This window comes from Eleutherodactylus coqui, chromosome 2 (genome assembly GCF_035609145.1).
Source record: "Eleutherodactylus coqui strain aEleCoq1 chromosome 2, aEleCoq1.hap1, whole genome shotgun sequence".
In the NCBI taxonomy this organism is placed as follows: Eukaryota; Metazoa; Chordata; class Amphibia; order Anura; family Eleutherodactylidae; genus Eleutherodactylus; species Eleutherodactylus coqui.
In genome coordinates, this window is record NC_089838.1 from 311128887 (window position 1) to 311142071 (window position 13185).

Genomic DNA, 13185 nt, shown 5'->3' on the forward strand with positions numbered 1-13185 from the left:
ACAAGTTTCCTATGTATTCACTCCGCATTTGCGCTCGCCCATTTACTTCAATGGCCTGTACGCACCAAAATTGGTCATGCCGCATATTCTTTCGCACGATTGCACATTGCGTGAAAGAATACGCTTTTTGTGAACAAACCTATTGAAATTGGGTTCTATTCACTGCATGTTACGCATGCAAAAATTGCGCGTGTAATATGCTACACCAATGCACTTATGTAAATGAGCCCTTACTATACAATTACAAACAACCCACTTGAGGGCAACCATGAGGGCTTAAACACATCAGCGTTTGAAGAAACCCTAAGGGCTCATGTCCACGGGGAAAAGAAGAATTAAAATCCGCAGCGGATTTTAACTCTTCTCCCGCGCGCGGATCCGCACCCCATAGGGATGCATTGACCACCCGCGGGTAGATAAATACCCGCGGATCGTCAATTAAAGTGATTTTAAAAAAAATGGAGCATGAAAAAATCTGGACCATGCTCCATTTTCATGCGGGTCTCCCGCGGGAACGGCTCCCACGGGCTTCTATTGAAGCCTATGGAAGCCGTCCGGATCCGCGGGAGACAAAAAAAAAAAAAAAAAAAAAAAAAAAATCACATTTTACTTACCCGCTCCGGTTCTTCTCTTCGGCGCCGCGCCATCCTCTCTCAGCCGCGGCCGGATCATTTTGCTTCAGCCCGGCGCATGCGCGGGGCACGTCACCGACGTCATCGTGCACATCCGCCGAGCCGAAGAATGAAGATCCGGCCGCGACGAGAGAAGATGACGCCGCCGCGAAGAGAAGAAACGGAGCGGATGGGAGGTGAGTTTATTGTCATTTATTCTTATTTTCAGCGCTCATGTCCGCGGGGCAGGAGGGACCCGCTGCAGATTCTACATGTAGAATCCGTAGCGGGCCCGATTTTCCCCGTAGACATGAGGCCTAAGGCCTCCTGTCCACGGGGAAAATCAGGCCCGCTATGGATTCTCCATGGAGAATCCGTAGCGGGTCCCTCCTCCCCTGCGGACATGAGGCATAAAAATAAGAATAAACTTACCTCCCGCCCGCTCCGGATCTTCCCTTCGCTGCGGCATCATCTTCTCTGCGTCGCGGCCGGATCTTCTTTCTTCGGCCCGGCAGATGCGCGGGGCACGTCGGTGACGTGCCCCGCGCATGCGCCGGCCCAAAGAAGAAAGATCTGGCCGCGGCTGAGAGAGGATGGAGCCGCGGCGAAGGGAAGAACCGGAGCGGGTAAGTAAAATGTGATTTTTTTTTTTTTTTGTCTCCCCGCGGGAGACCCGCACGAAAATGGAGCATGGTCCAGATTTTTTCATGCTCCATTTTTTTTTTAAATCACTTTTATTCACCATCCGCGGGTATTTATCTACCCGCGGGTGGTCAATGCATCCCTATGGGGTGCGGATCCGTGGGCAGGAGAAGAGTTAAAATCCGGTGTGGATTTTAATTCTTCTTTTGCCCGTGGACATGAGGCTTAAGACTGCTGTGGCCCTCAGTGAAGATGAGTTTGACATCTGCTATACAAGACGTAGTCCCACTCAGCCACGCTCTTCCTAGAATGTTCATATAGTCTAAAAATCAGACGCCAGTCATTTGCATGCATGCTGCAGTACTCCTAACGGGGAGAAGGGACTCCTCCTAGGGACCCTCTTGGTAAGAACATGCAGTACATTAACTGAGCTGGTGAGGGATTAGCTGACAGCTCAGTAGTCACATAATAGTTTTAGCGATTTAAGTGGACATGAGAATTACCTCTACTACCTCTCCATAAGACAATATTGCAAACCAGAACTGGCTCACAGCAGTTTCTGTAGTGTAGTGGTTATCACGTTCGCCTAACACGCGAAAGGTCCCCGGTTCGAAACCGGGCAGAAACACTTTTGTATTTCTCAGATGTATTACTGTTATTTTATTACTCTGCATTGACTTCATTGATTCTTCACAGATACAGAATATCGTTAGAATTCTACAGTTAGTGTTGACTAAATTACAGTAAGAGATATTCTGACTTTTAACCCCGGTCCTGTTTTTCATTTTTCGTAGTATTAACGCACGAGAATCCCGATAGTAGAAACAAAAGCATTGAAATCAGTGGTTTTGTTTCGTCCCGCTACGTGGATATGATTTTCAAAATGGGACAAAATTATGCCCATCTGTTTAAGCCCGAAATGAGACCCTTCACACCGGCCAGAATTGGGCAAACAACTCTAAATTCCACACTGCTAAGGCCAGCTTCACATGAGCGGAGCGTTTCTGCGAAATGAGCCATTCCTTTTTGTGCGCACTGTGGCGTATTCTACTGTCCTTTTCTTGCACCTGTAAGACATGCTCATTTGCACGCGGCAAACAAACTCTGATTGAAATGGCAAATTAGTCTTAAAGCAACAAAGACAATACCAGGAGGCCAGAGTAACCTGATCCCCGAGCAGCGCTCACTAATCCTCTAGCATTCAGGTCACCATTATAAACCCAGGCAGCAGAGTGGCGCAGCGGAAGCGTGCTGGGCCCATAACCCAGAGGTCGATGGATCGAAACCATCCTCTGCTAGATGTTTTATTTCATTCTATTTGACCCTCTAAATTTTTATTCCCTTCTACAGATGTGTTCTTTGTTCTGCACGATTGCGCAGTCTTTCACACATCTCCTTGCGTATTACTTGCACATTTGTGCATCCTTATTGACTTCTATGGGGACCTCTGGTGAGCAAATTCACAGAAAAACAGAACAGGTTCTATATTCTATTATGTGACCGAAAGGCACACGCAAAATACAGAAGTGTGAATGAACCCATTGAAATCAGTGCAAATTTTGCCCAAGGTACCACATTGCTACAATGATGGAACTTTCACACACAACAGAATATTTCGCTACGGTTGAGCCCGAAAGTTCGTACTGCTGATGTGCGGATTTTGGTGCAGAATTGAATAGATCAGAATTTGGCTGATAATTCTACATCAAAATCTGAAGTGAACAGTGTGGAATTCTGGGACGGCGTATCCTGCAGCGCTGCTGTGGAATATTCAGTCCTTTGCGAAAGGTTCCTAAAACGTATTCCTCCTGGAATGCTGAGACCCCCCCAAAAATAATCCCCAATTATTGTAAGGTCCTGAAGGGGTTAAAGTCAGTGAGTCCATAAGTATTTGACAAGGATGCTGCATAGCTGTCAAAGTTCCCTTGTAGAAGTAAACCATCATATCAGTAATAATAATAATATTATCCTTTATGCATCTTTTCCCCTAATTTATACTTTGTCATCCTGTAGCAGAATCCCTCGAGCTTCTCCTGAAGGAGGATATAAGACAATACCAGGATGGAGTAACCTGATACCCGAGCAGCGCCCACTAATCCTCTTGTAGTCAGATGAACAGTCCTCACAGAGGCAGCAGAGTGGCGCAGCGGAAGCGTGCTGGGCCCATAACCCAGAGGTCGATGGATCGAAACCATCCTCTGCTAGGTTTTTTTTGGTTCATTCTATTTGACCCTCTAAATTGTTTCCCACATATACAGTAATTAAATAAATGCTCTGTGTGCAGGATACAGGCTGAATAACCATAAGTTACTTAGTCACAAGTGTTTACTTTACTTATTGACATTAGTGCTGATGATGCCGGATCAGAGTCATTTCCAGTAGACCTACATACTAGTCATTCAGGGCACATTGTGAGGGAGCTAAATGCCTTCCCATTGTAAGGGCTCTCTCACACGAGCATTTGCAGCAAGCATGCAGCAGCAGCAGCACACAAATCCCCATACACTATATTGATGTGTATGCACACTGATGAAGGGCAAATACTCTGAAACAGCTGTCTGTGCATGAAGTCTGGCTTTGCTTTAAATTCTCTTTCATTGTTACAAGGCTTGTATAAAGAGTCTAACTTTGACTTGAAGAAATGCTGCCTTCCAATAGGTGGCACTGTGGAGGTATTATTTCAGAGCAAGGCATCACGGTAACTACCCGTATGGCTTTACAAGAAGAAGATAAGGAATAAAAAGGTTAGCAGAATATTTTTTTTTATGTGTAATGCTGTATTGTATGATGCTTTTACTCTACAGGGCATTAATGGTAAACCCCTTTAAACTGAATGTAAGCCTTAAAGGGGTTGTCCCGCGCCGAAACGGGTTTTTTTTTTTTTCAATAGCCCCCCACCGTTCGGCGCGAGACAAACCCGATGCAGGGGTTAAAAAAGAAAACGGGATAGTGCTTACCTGAATCCCCGCGCTCCGGTGACTTCTTACTTACCTGATGAAGATGGCCGCCGGGATCTTCTCCCTCGGTGGACCGCAGGGCTTCTGTGCGGTCCATTGCCGATTCCAGCCTCCTGATTGGCTGGAATCAGCACACGTGACGGGGCAGAGCTACAAGGAGCCGCTCTCCGGCACGAGCGGCCCCATTCAGAAAAGAAGAAGACAGGACTGCGCAAGCGCGTCTAATCCGGCGATTAGACGCTGAAAATTAGACGGCACCATGGAGACGAGGACGCCAGCAACGGAGCAGGTAAGTGAATAACTTCTGATAACTTCTGTATGGCTCATAATTAATGCACAATGTACATTACAAAGTGCATTAATATGGCCATACAGAAGTGTATACCCCCACTTGCTTTCGCGGGACAACCCCTTTAACACCACAAGACATAGGATTACATCCTGGCTGGGGACAATGCAACAGGACATAAACTTACATTGTATGGATGGTGCAGGTTTAGAAGTGGGCCTGCACCATCCCATCATAGAGGAAGCCAGCTGTGATTGCTAGCCAGTCTCTCACTGTAACAATGCAGATCAATAGGAACATTGCTCTCTGCTCTTAACCCCTTACATGCCATAATCAATGTACATCATAAAGGGTTCACAGAGGGAGCGTGCTGGGGCCAACTCGTGTCCGTGCCTGCAATCACTATTGTAAGCAATAATGCACTGAAGTACTGTAGTGCATTACCATAGTGATCAGAGGTTCTATGGTTGATGTCCCGTTAAAGTTTTTTGGAAAAACCCACATATTTGGTATCCATAACCTACTATTTATCCTCTATGGCAAAAGCCGTAAATAAAACTAAAACAACGTCTGTCCTCCAAAAAAAAATAATGCAAAACAATTTTATTAATATGTACCCAAAAATGGTACCAATAAAAACTACCATTTGACACACAAAAAAAACAATCCCTCATACGGTCATGTCAATGGAAAAATAAAAAAAAGTTATGGCTTTTGAAAAGTGGAGATGAAAATCCCCACAAAAATCGTGGCTAAAATAGGCCATGTCCTTAAGAGGTTAAAGGGAGTCTGCTAGCTAAACACGCAGTCCAATCTGTGGGCATCATGTTATAGAGAAGAAGGAGCCGAGCAGATTGATATACAGTTTTATGGGGAAACGTACAGTATGACTTGTATTATATTCATTTATACCCCTGCTCATTCTGAGCTAAACAGTCCAATGGGCGGTCCTATCAGTGATTGGCAGCTTTCTATGTATGATTGTACATAGAAGCAGCTGCCAATCACTGATAGCTCCGCCCACTGGACTATTCAGCTCAGAATAGTCATAGATATAAATGAATGTAATGCAAGTTCTACTGAATCTTTCCCCATAGAACTATATATCAATCTGCTCGGCTCCTACTGCTCTATAACATGATGCCTGCAGTTTGGACAACAAGTTCGAATTGACAGATTTCCTTTAAAGAGTTAACAGCTGCAATCAGCTTATAGTGGCCATATATGGAGTGGGCTCAACTCCCGTTATTGCTCCATATAAACCAAATGCATCCAGGACATGTATACAACCTGGGGAGATAAAGGGTTAATATTGTTTGAACTATAGACAGCATAATCCTAGCAGCGACCAGGAGATATACCAAATGGTGTATGCTGTGTGATAGAATCGGCGCTTCATGATAGGCATGTTATATGCTTTCTCTTCTGACACTTTTGCTCACCAGTATTTTGCACCAAAATTGTGGTGCACGTCCTTAATAAATTTGGTGCATTTTAGCATTCTACTCAGCCGTGGACCCTTAAAACAGGTGTAAAGCATACAGCAGTTCTGCAGATGGTGGGTACGTCAGCATTTTTTGCGTAATTCCTGCCAGAAATTTGGAGTAGATCTGCCCGAATATTTGTAATTTTGGTGTATGTAAGGGGCTTATAGAAGACATCATAGTACATGGCTAGCATAAGGTGCAAATATAGCTGCCTCGTTAGCGCAGTAGGTAGCGCGTCAGTCTCATAATCTGAAGGTCGTGAGTTCGATCCTCACACGGGGCAGGAGATTTTTATTTCTTCCCTTTTTGTGCTTTCAGCAGTAGCATCAGACATAACTGTTTTCAGCACATCAGACAGGACTTTAACCCTCGGCACTACTTGATCCATAAATACAGTGCTGTGAGCTTATAGTCAGCGCTCAAAGCCATACATGTATGGGGCTATGATTGCAAGATAAGGGACTCTGACTGATAGCTGCAACTTGGATCATAATCGCAATTTTGCAAGTGTAATATCGATCTGAGTTCTGTTTTTTTTCGTGCATAATATGCTGCAGAAATACACTGGTATGAATCCAGCCTTATGTTCAGGAAGGTGCATGTACTGACAGCGGGCTGGGCAATCAGCTGATGAACAGGGGGCCCGAGCGGTGGACCGTAAGATAAGTCATTAGTTCAAAAATACCCCTTTAAGAGGAGTTTGGAACATGTTTCATCTATACTACTGCCGCGGTTCATGATTTTCAAGGAGACTTGAAATATAAGCCATACCCAAAAATAAGCCCTAGCTACACTACATAAAAAAAAATAAAAATAAGAATGCATTACCCAGCAGGCTCAGTTCAGGTCCCTCTCCAATGCAGCGCTCGAATAACCAATCACAGCGATCACTTAGTGGAGGCGGGATTTATAAATCCCATAACAAGGAAGTGATCACGTGCGGGCAGCCGAGGCCTGGAGAAACCGCGTTGGGGTCTCTGGAGAGCAGCAGGAAGGACCTGGGCCGAGCCTGCTAGGTAAGTAAAATAAGACATTCCCCAAAAGTAAGCCCAGCGCCTCTTTTGGAGCACAAATTTATATAAGACAGTGTCTTATTTAAGGGAAAAAGAGTAGCAACTTTCCTGGTGGTCTAGTAGTTTGGTTTCGGCGCTCTCAACGATTTGATTCATGGTCAGGGAACATGTGTTTTTGTTTTTTTTTTACTTTAATGTTTTAGGTCAGGAAGGGCTTCCTTATGGAGAGCAGCTAGTGAAGAGACTTCTGCTTATGGCCGTGTCGGACTCCGCCAATGGAATATTGCAACGGAGTCCGACACGGCACCCCACAAAGACCCCATACTCACCTCTCCAGATCCACCGCGAAAGTCCCATTCGGTGAGCCAATGCGCATGTGCAGTGCATGACACGCTGGCAATGGACGGTGACACGTGAGCATGCGATACTTTCACTGTACTCCGCCGGACATATTGCATGACGAACAGCTTTCATTGACTACAATGTAAGCTGGCCGCGTGTTTTTCAGTGGCAAATAGAACATGCCACGATTTCTTAAATGCTGCGGAATTCCGCGGTAGAAATTCACAGCGTGAACATTGCAGGGCAAACAGCTATTAGGTTCAATAGAACCTAATAGCTGCGGAATAACACGGCAGATGGAACAATGCCTCTACAGGGCCACCTACTGGAAGGCAGCATTACTGCAAGTCAATGTCAGACAAGCCTTGTAACAGTGATTGGGAATATAAACCAGAACCACAGTCTTCTCCAGAAGGAAGTAATAACCATTTACCAAGAGGCTGTTTGGGGTTTTCTGCCGCTCATCAGTGTGCAGTAAGTTGTTGGCTTTATTTTTACTGCATCAATAAACAACTAAATCCTGAGCTGCAGAGGCTTCATTGGCATTCTTGTATCTTGTCACCATAAGAAGTGTGGGTGGTGACAAGATACAGGCTGCTTGACAGGCCGGCCAACCCGCCCTCTCAGGTCCTGGCAGTCATTAAGAGCGGCTTACCCAGTGTTCCAACAGCTTCTCCCAGCGGCACAGCACCTTATTCTCCGTTGGCAGCCTGTCTGCACTGGGCAGAGGCAGCAGACAGTGAGGGAATGGCAGTAGCAGAGTGGCTTCTCCGGCGGCACAGCACCATCTTCTCCATCAGCAGCCTCCCTGCACTGGGCAGCAGCGGCGGACAGTGAGGGAGGCACGGCGGCAGAGTGGCTTCCCCAGTGTTCTCCCTGCACTGGGCAGTGGTGGCGGACACTGAGGGAGTGGCGGTGGAAGCACAGCGCTGGGTGACAGTGAGTGAGTGAGGGGGACGGGGCGGCTGTGCGGAAGGCTGCAGGGGAGCCAGGACACAGTATGAGCGGGAGAGCAGCAACATAGCGCTGGGTGAGAGTGGGTGAGGAAGGGAGGGGGACGGGTAGGCTGGAGAGGAGCGGGAACGGTGCAAGAAAACTCCGGTGATAGTGTGACTGGCATGGAGGGTTAGGGTGAGGGGTCGTTTCAGTGTTGGGGTTATATTATTAGCTGTAAATACTTGCATGTTCATAAAGCCAGCTCTGACATGAAAGGATTAACAGCTACTAATGTAATCCCTAACACTGAAACAACCCCTTACCCTAAACCACTATCCCAACATGAAGTTAATCCCCATGCTGCTAGGACCTTTGAGGGCCTGGCTGCACACAGCCAATCAGCAGCATGTGGGTGTGCACTGGGCGGATACAGGCCATCACTAGGTCTCCACCCATTCTGCTGGTGGTGACAAGATACAAGAATAGGGCGGTCTTACACGTATGGTCACTGCGTATTAAGCCCATGGTTTTTGTGTGTGTAATATGCAGTACCAATTACCTGTACACTCCCATGTTGCCTCTCGCACAAGCTGTGTGAAATATGTGTGCAAAACAAATAAAACGCATATGGATTGGTGGCACACAGGAAGTATGCATGTCATTCCATACTTGCTGCATGCGATCTACATCTTATTACAGCAGTGTGAGCCTGGCCCAACTTTAGCTGCACGCTGAAAAGGATATAGTGTAAACATCACATGGACACTTCTGTACCATTATCCTAGCCCCAAAAACTTGAAACTACTTAAGTTTCTGTAATGTAGTGGTTATCACGTTTGCCTTACATGCAAAAGGTCCACAGTTCAAAACTGGGCAGAAACAGGGTTGTTTTATTAAACCTTTATATTTCACATATACGGACAGACAGTAACCAGACCACAGGACTATGCGCATCTCTAAGAGACATAGTAGTTTAGATTTAAAGGGTTTATGGTATGACATCCCCTTCTCTTCCTTTTGGGGGATTGCAATTGTCATATGTGCTAGTCGTCTTTATGCCACTGCTAGGTCATATATGAGACACGTATGTTCAGAGAAGTTATAACATTAAAAAATATTGCTGGTTTTTCACTTCTGATCTCAGTATTTGTGTCCACTTAAAGGGGTTGTGCAGGGTGAGAAAAACATGTCTGCTTTCTTCCAAACACAGCACTACCCTTCCTTGTCCCTAGGGTTCTGTGTGTTATTGCAGCTCAGCTCCATTGAAGTGAATAGGAGCTGAGCTGCAATACCAGACACAACCCACGGACGAGGGTGGCGCTGTGTTTGGAAGAAAGCAGTCATATTTTTCTAACCCTGGGCAACTCCTCAATGGCTGCACTTTGGAAGCATTAGTCAGTGAAGTTACAGATAGCTTCAGCAAACAGATTCCCTGGTAGTCTAGTGGTTAGGGTTCCCAGTCGGGGACTGTAGTTTTTTTTCCCCCTGTCAAATGTGCTACCGGACAGCAACCATGGTCCTATTCATTGAAAAGGACAATTATTGTAATTAATTCAATATGTGCCTTTGATGCAAATGGGTAGGGAAATTGAACATGCTACATCTTTTTTGCATGAAGAAAATGTGCATGCAAATTAGGTTTATGTGAACACACCCATTTAAATCAGTGGGTTTACGCAAATTTTTGTGCGTAACACACTGCGCAAATACGTTTGGCCTTTGGGTCAGCACCGCATGTGAATGGACAGCTGGCAGGACAAATAGCTAATAGACGGGGATCCTGAGAGGAGGACCAAAGAATAGGTAATCAGTTCAAAAAGCCTGGTATGACACCCCCTTCCTTGCTATGGTATATGTTTTACAAAATTAGTAAAGAAGTCCCTGGTGGTCTAGTGGTTAGGATTCGGCGCTCTCACCGCCGCGGCCCGGGTTCGATTCCCGGTCAGGGAACATGATTTTTTTTTCCTTGTTATTTATTTTATTATTATTGTTTTACTAGGTCTGGAAGGGTATAATTTCTCCTTAGTGAGGAGACTTATACAGCCATGCATGCTCCTCTGGGAAATATGCAAATAGTAATATAGAACAATGCCTCTACAGCGCCACCTACTGGAAGGCAGCATTACTACAAGTCAATGCCTGACTTTTTAACAAGCCTTGTAATAATGACTGGGAATACAAACCAAAGCCAGCGTCTTCTTCAGAGGTAATAACCTTGCACAGAGAGGCTGTTTTTTTGGTTTTTTTTTGCCCCTCAGCAGTGTGCAGTAGGTTGTCGGCTTTATTCTTACTGCATCGATAAACCGGAGACAACTAAATCCCGAGCTGCAGCAGCTTCTTTATAAGAGCAGTCTCACAAGTAATGCGAGTCAAAATATTTCATACACTCATGTTGTCGCTCACACAAACCGGGTGAAAAATGTGCGTTAAAAAAATTTCAGCAGGTCTTATGTTTGTGCATAATTCATGTGGATTGACAGTATGTAACAAATACAAAGGTCATGAACTACACTCTCCCAGCCCCATGGACAAAGCTCCAGTTAAGTTTCTGTAGTGTAGTGGTTATCACGTTCGCCTAACACGCGAAAGGTCCCCGGTTCGAGACCGGGCAGAAACATTTTTCTTTATTGAGCTTTTATATTTTATATAGACAGTAACCAGGAATACCACGGACAAGGGTGGCGCTATGTTTGGAAGAAAGCAGCCATGTTTTCTAAACCTGGACAATCCCTTTAATACATAACAATGGCTACACTTCAGAGCACTCATCTTTGGAGTTACAGATAGCTTTGGCAAACAGAAGTCGTCCGACCCGTGTCCTGTCCGCAATTAACATTGCGGACAGGTCACAGATTCCTCATCATCGCCTAGCAACAGTGTGGAAAAAATAAACATTTGAAAAAAAAAATCTGCATTGCACATGTCCAACACTGAGCCACTGGGTACATTAGCAGTAAAGATAAAGCAAAATTACAGGTACGCGTGGATTTCGGCTGTGTTCAGGGTCAGATTCCGCTGTGGGCTCCCACATGCGGATTCCGGCTTTGCAATGTGCATTACGTAAATATTAATTAGAATGTTTCTTTTGTGTGTTTAATGTCATATTTCTAGTAACAACTACACAGATTGCAGCATAGCATCCTAGAATGGTAGAGTTGGAAGGGACCTCCAGGGTCATCAGGTCCAACCCCCTGCTCAGTGCTGGATCACTAAATCATCCCAGATAGATGTCTGTCCAGCCTTTGTTTGAACACTTCCATTGAAGAACAACTCACCACCTCCCGTGGTAACCTGTTCCACTCACTGATCACCCACACTATCTAACATCTAATTTGTGTCTCCTCCCTTTCAGTTTCATCCCATTGCTTCTAGTCTTTCCTTGTGCAGATGAGAATAGGGCTGCTCCCTCTGCACTGTGACAGCCCTTCAGATATTTGTAGACAGCTATTAAGTCTCCTCTCAGCCTTCTTTTTTGCAAGCTAAACATTCCCAGATCCTCTAACCGTTCCTCATAGGACATGATTTGCAGACCGCTCACCATCTTGGTAACTTCTATGAACTTGCTCCAGTTTGTCTGTCTTTTTTAAAGTGGGGTGCCCAGAACAGGACCCAGTATTCCAGATGAGTTCTGACTAAGGGCGCCTGCTCACGAGCGGAAATTCCGCGGCGGGATTTCCCGTGGAATTTCCGGCCCTGGAAGCTGCCATAGGATTGCATTAAGACACGCAATCCTATGCAGACGGCCGCAAACAAATCGTGGCATGCTCTATTTCTGTGCGGGGCTCGCAGCCGGCACATGAAAGAGCCGGGGCCGCGGGAGAGGTGAGTGCCCGCGCTGCTCTCTGCAGACGCTCGGGTCGGGTCACGCTGCGAGAATTCTCGCAGTCGGATCCAACCCGGTCGTCTGCAGGCGGCCTAAGAGTAAAGAGGGATAATTACCTCACATGATCTAGACTCTATGCTTCTCTTAATCCATCTCAGAATTGTGTTTGCCTTTTTGGCTGTTGCATCACATTGTTGACTCATGTTCAGCCTATGATCTATTAGTATACCCAAGTCTTTATCAAATGTGCTGCTGCTTAGCTCAATTCCCCACATCCTGTATGTGTTTTTTTTTCATTTTTCTTCCCCAGATGTAGGACTTTGCATTTATTCTTGTTAATTACCATTCTGCTAGTCACCGCCCACTGTTCAAGTTTTTCTAGCTCTTTTTGAATACTCTCCCTCTCCTCCTAAGGCCTCATGTCCACTAGAAAAATACAATCTGCAGCAGATATCGCGCGGATTTGCTTTAAATGGTATTTTTTCTTGCATGCGGATATCCCCACCTATAGATAGCAATGTGGCCGATCTGCGCAGAATCGGCAGTAAAATGGAGCATGCTGCATTTTTTTTCCGCACGTGAAAAACGCAAATCGATTAAAATGTCATTTGTGGGTGCAAAATTCAATTTAATTGACTACAGATGGCCAATGATATTCCTATAGGAAAAATTTCACCCGCGGAATCCGCATGCAGAATCCGCAATTCTATTTTGCTACTGGACATGAGGCCTCCATGCCGACGTCTGTGTAGTCGCCGGCGCTTGTAACTGCAGGTACAGCTTTCATTGCCCGCAGTTACAAGCGCCGGCCACTAATCAGAGGTCGACGCAAAGGCTTTGACTGCTTGTGCTCCGGAGTTGACAGCATGCGCCTGCTCAGCTGATCGGCCGGGGTCCTGAGCGATGGACTCCAGATGATCAACTATTGATGAGGATATAATATCAATAATAGTCTCTCTGGAAAACCCCTTTAACTACACTGTTCCAGCCCCAGGAATTTAGCCTCAGTTAAGTTTCTGTAGTGTAGTGGTTATCACGTTCGCCTCACACGCGAAAGGTCCCCGGTTCGAAACCGGGCAGAAACA

At 45.7% G+C, this 13185-nt stretch overlaps 6 non-coding genes across 6 annotated transcripts; all 6 read left to right on the forward strand.

Moving 5' to 3' along the window:
- The first annotated feature begins 1808 nt into the window (after nucleotides 1-1808).
- TRNAV-AAC (transfer RNA valine (anticodon AAC)) lies at nucleotides 1809-1881 on the forward strand. Its single transcript has one exon. It is a non-coding gene; the product is annotated as a tRNA-Val (tRNA).
- A 4315-nt stretch (nucleotides 1882-6196) lies between these two features.
- Nucleotides 6197-6269, forward strand: TRNAM-CAU (transfer RNA methionine (anticodon CAU)). Its single transcript has one exon. It is a non-coding gene; the product is annotated as a tRNA-Met (tRNA).
- Nucleotides 6270-9086: 2817 nt separating this feature from the next.
- TRNAV-UAC (transfer RNA valine (anticodon UAC)) lies at nucleotides 9087-9159 on the forward strand. The gene has a single exon. It is a non-coding gene; the product is annotated as a tRNA-Val (tRNA).
- A 996-nt stretch (nucleotides 9160-10155) lies between these two features.
- Nucleotides 10156-10227, forward strand: TRNAE-CUC (transfer RNA glutamic acid (anticodon CUC)). Its single transcript has one exon. It is a non-coding gene; the product is annotated as a tRNA-Glu (tRNA).
- Nucleotides 10228-10821: 594 nt separating this feature from the next.
- Nucleotides 10822-10894, forward strand: TRNAV-AAC (transfer RNA valine (anticodon AAC)). Its single transcript has one exon. It is a non-coding gene; the product is annotated as a tRNA-Val (tRNA).
- Nucleotides 10895-13112: 2218 nt separating this feature from the next.
- On the forward strand, nucleotides 13113-13185 carry TRNAV-CAC (transfer RNA valine (anticodon CAC)). The gene has a single exon. It is a non-coding gene; the product is annotated as a tRNA-Val (tRNA).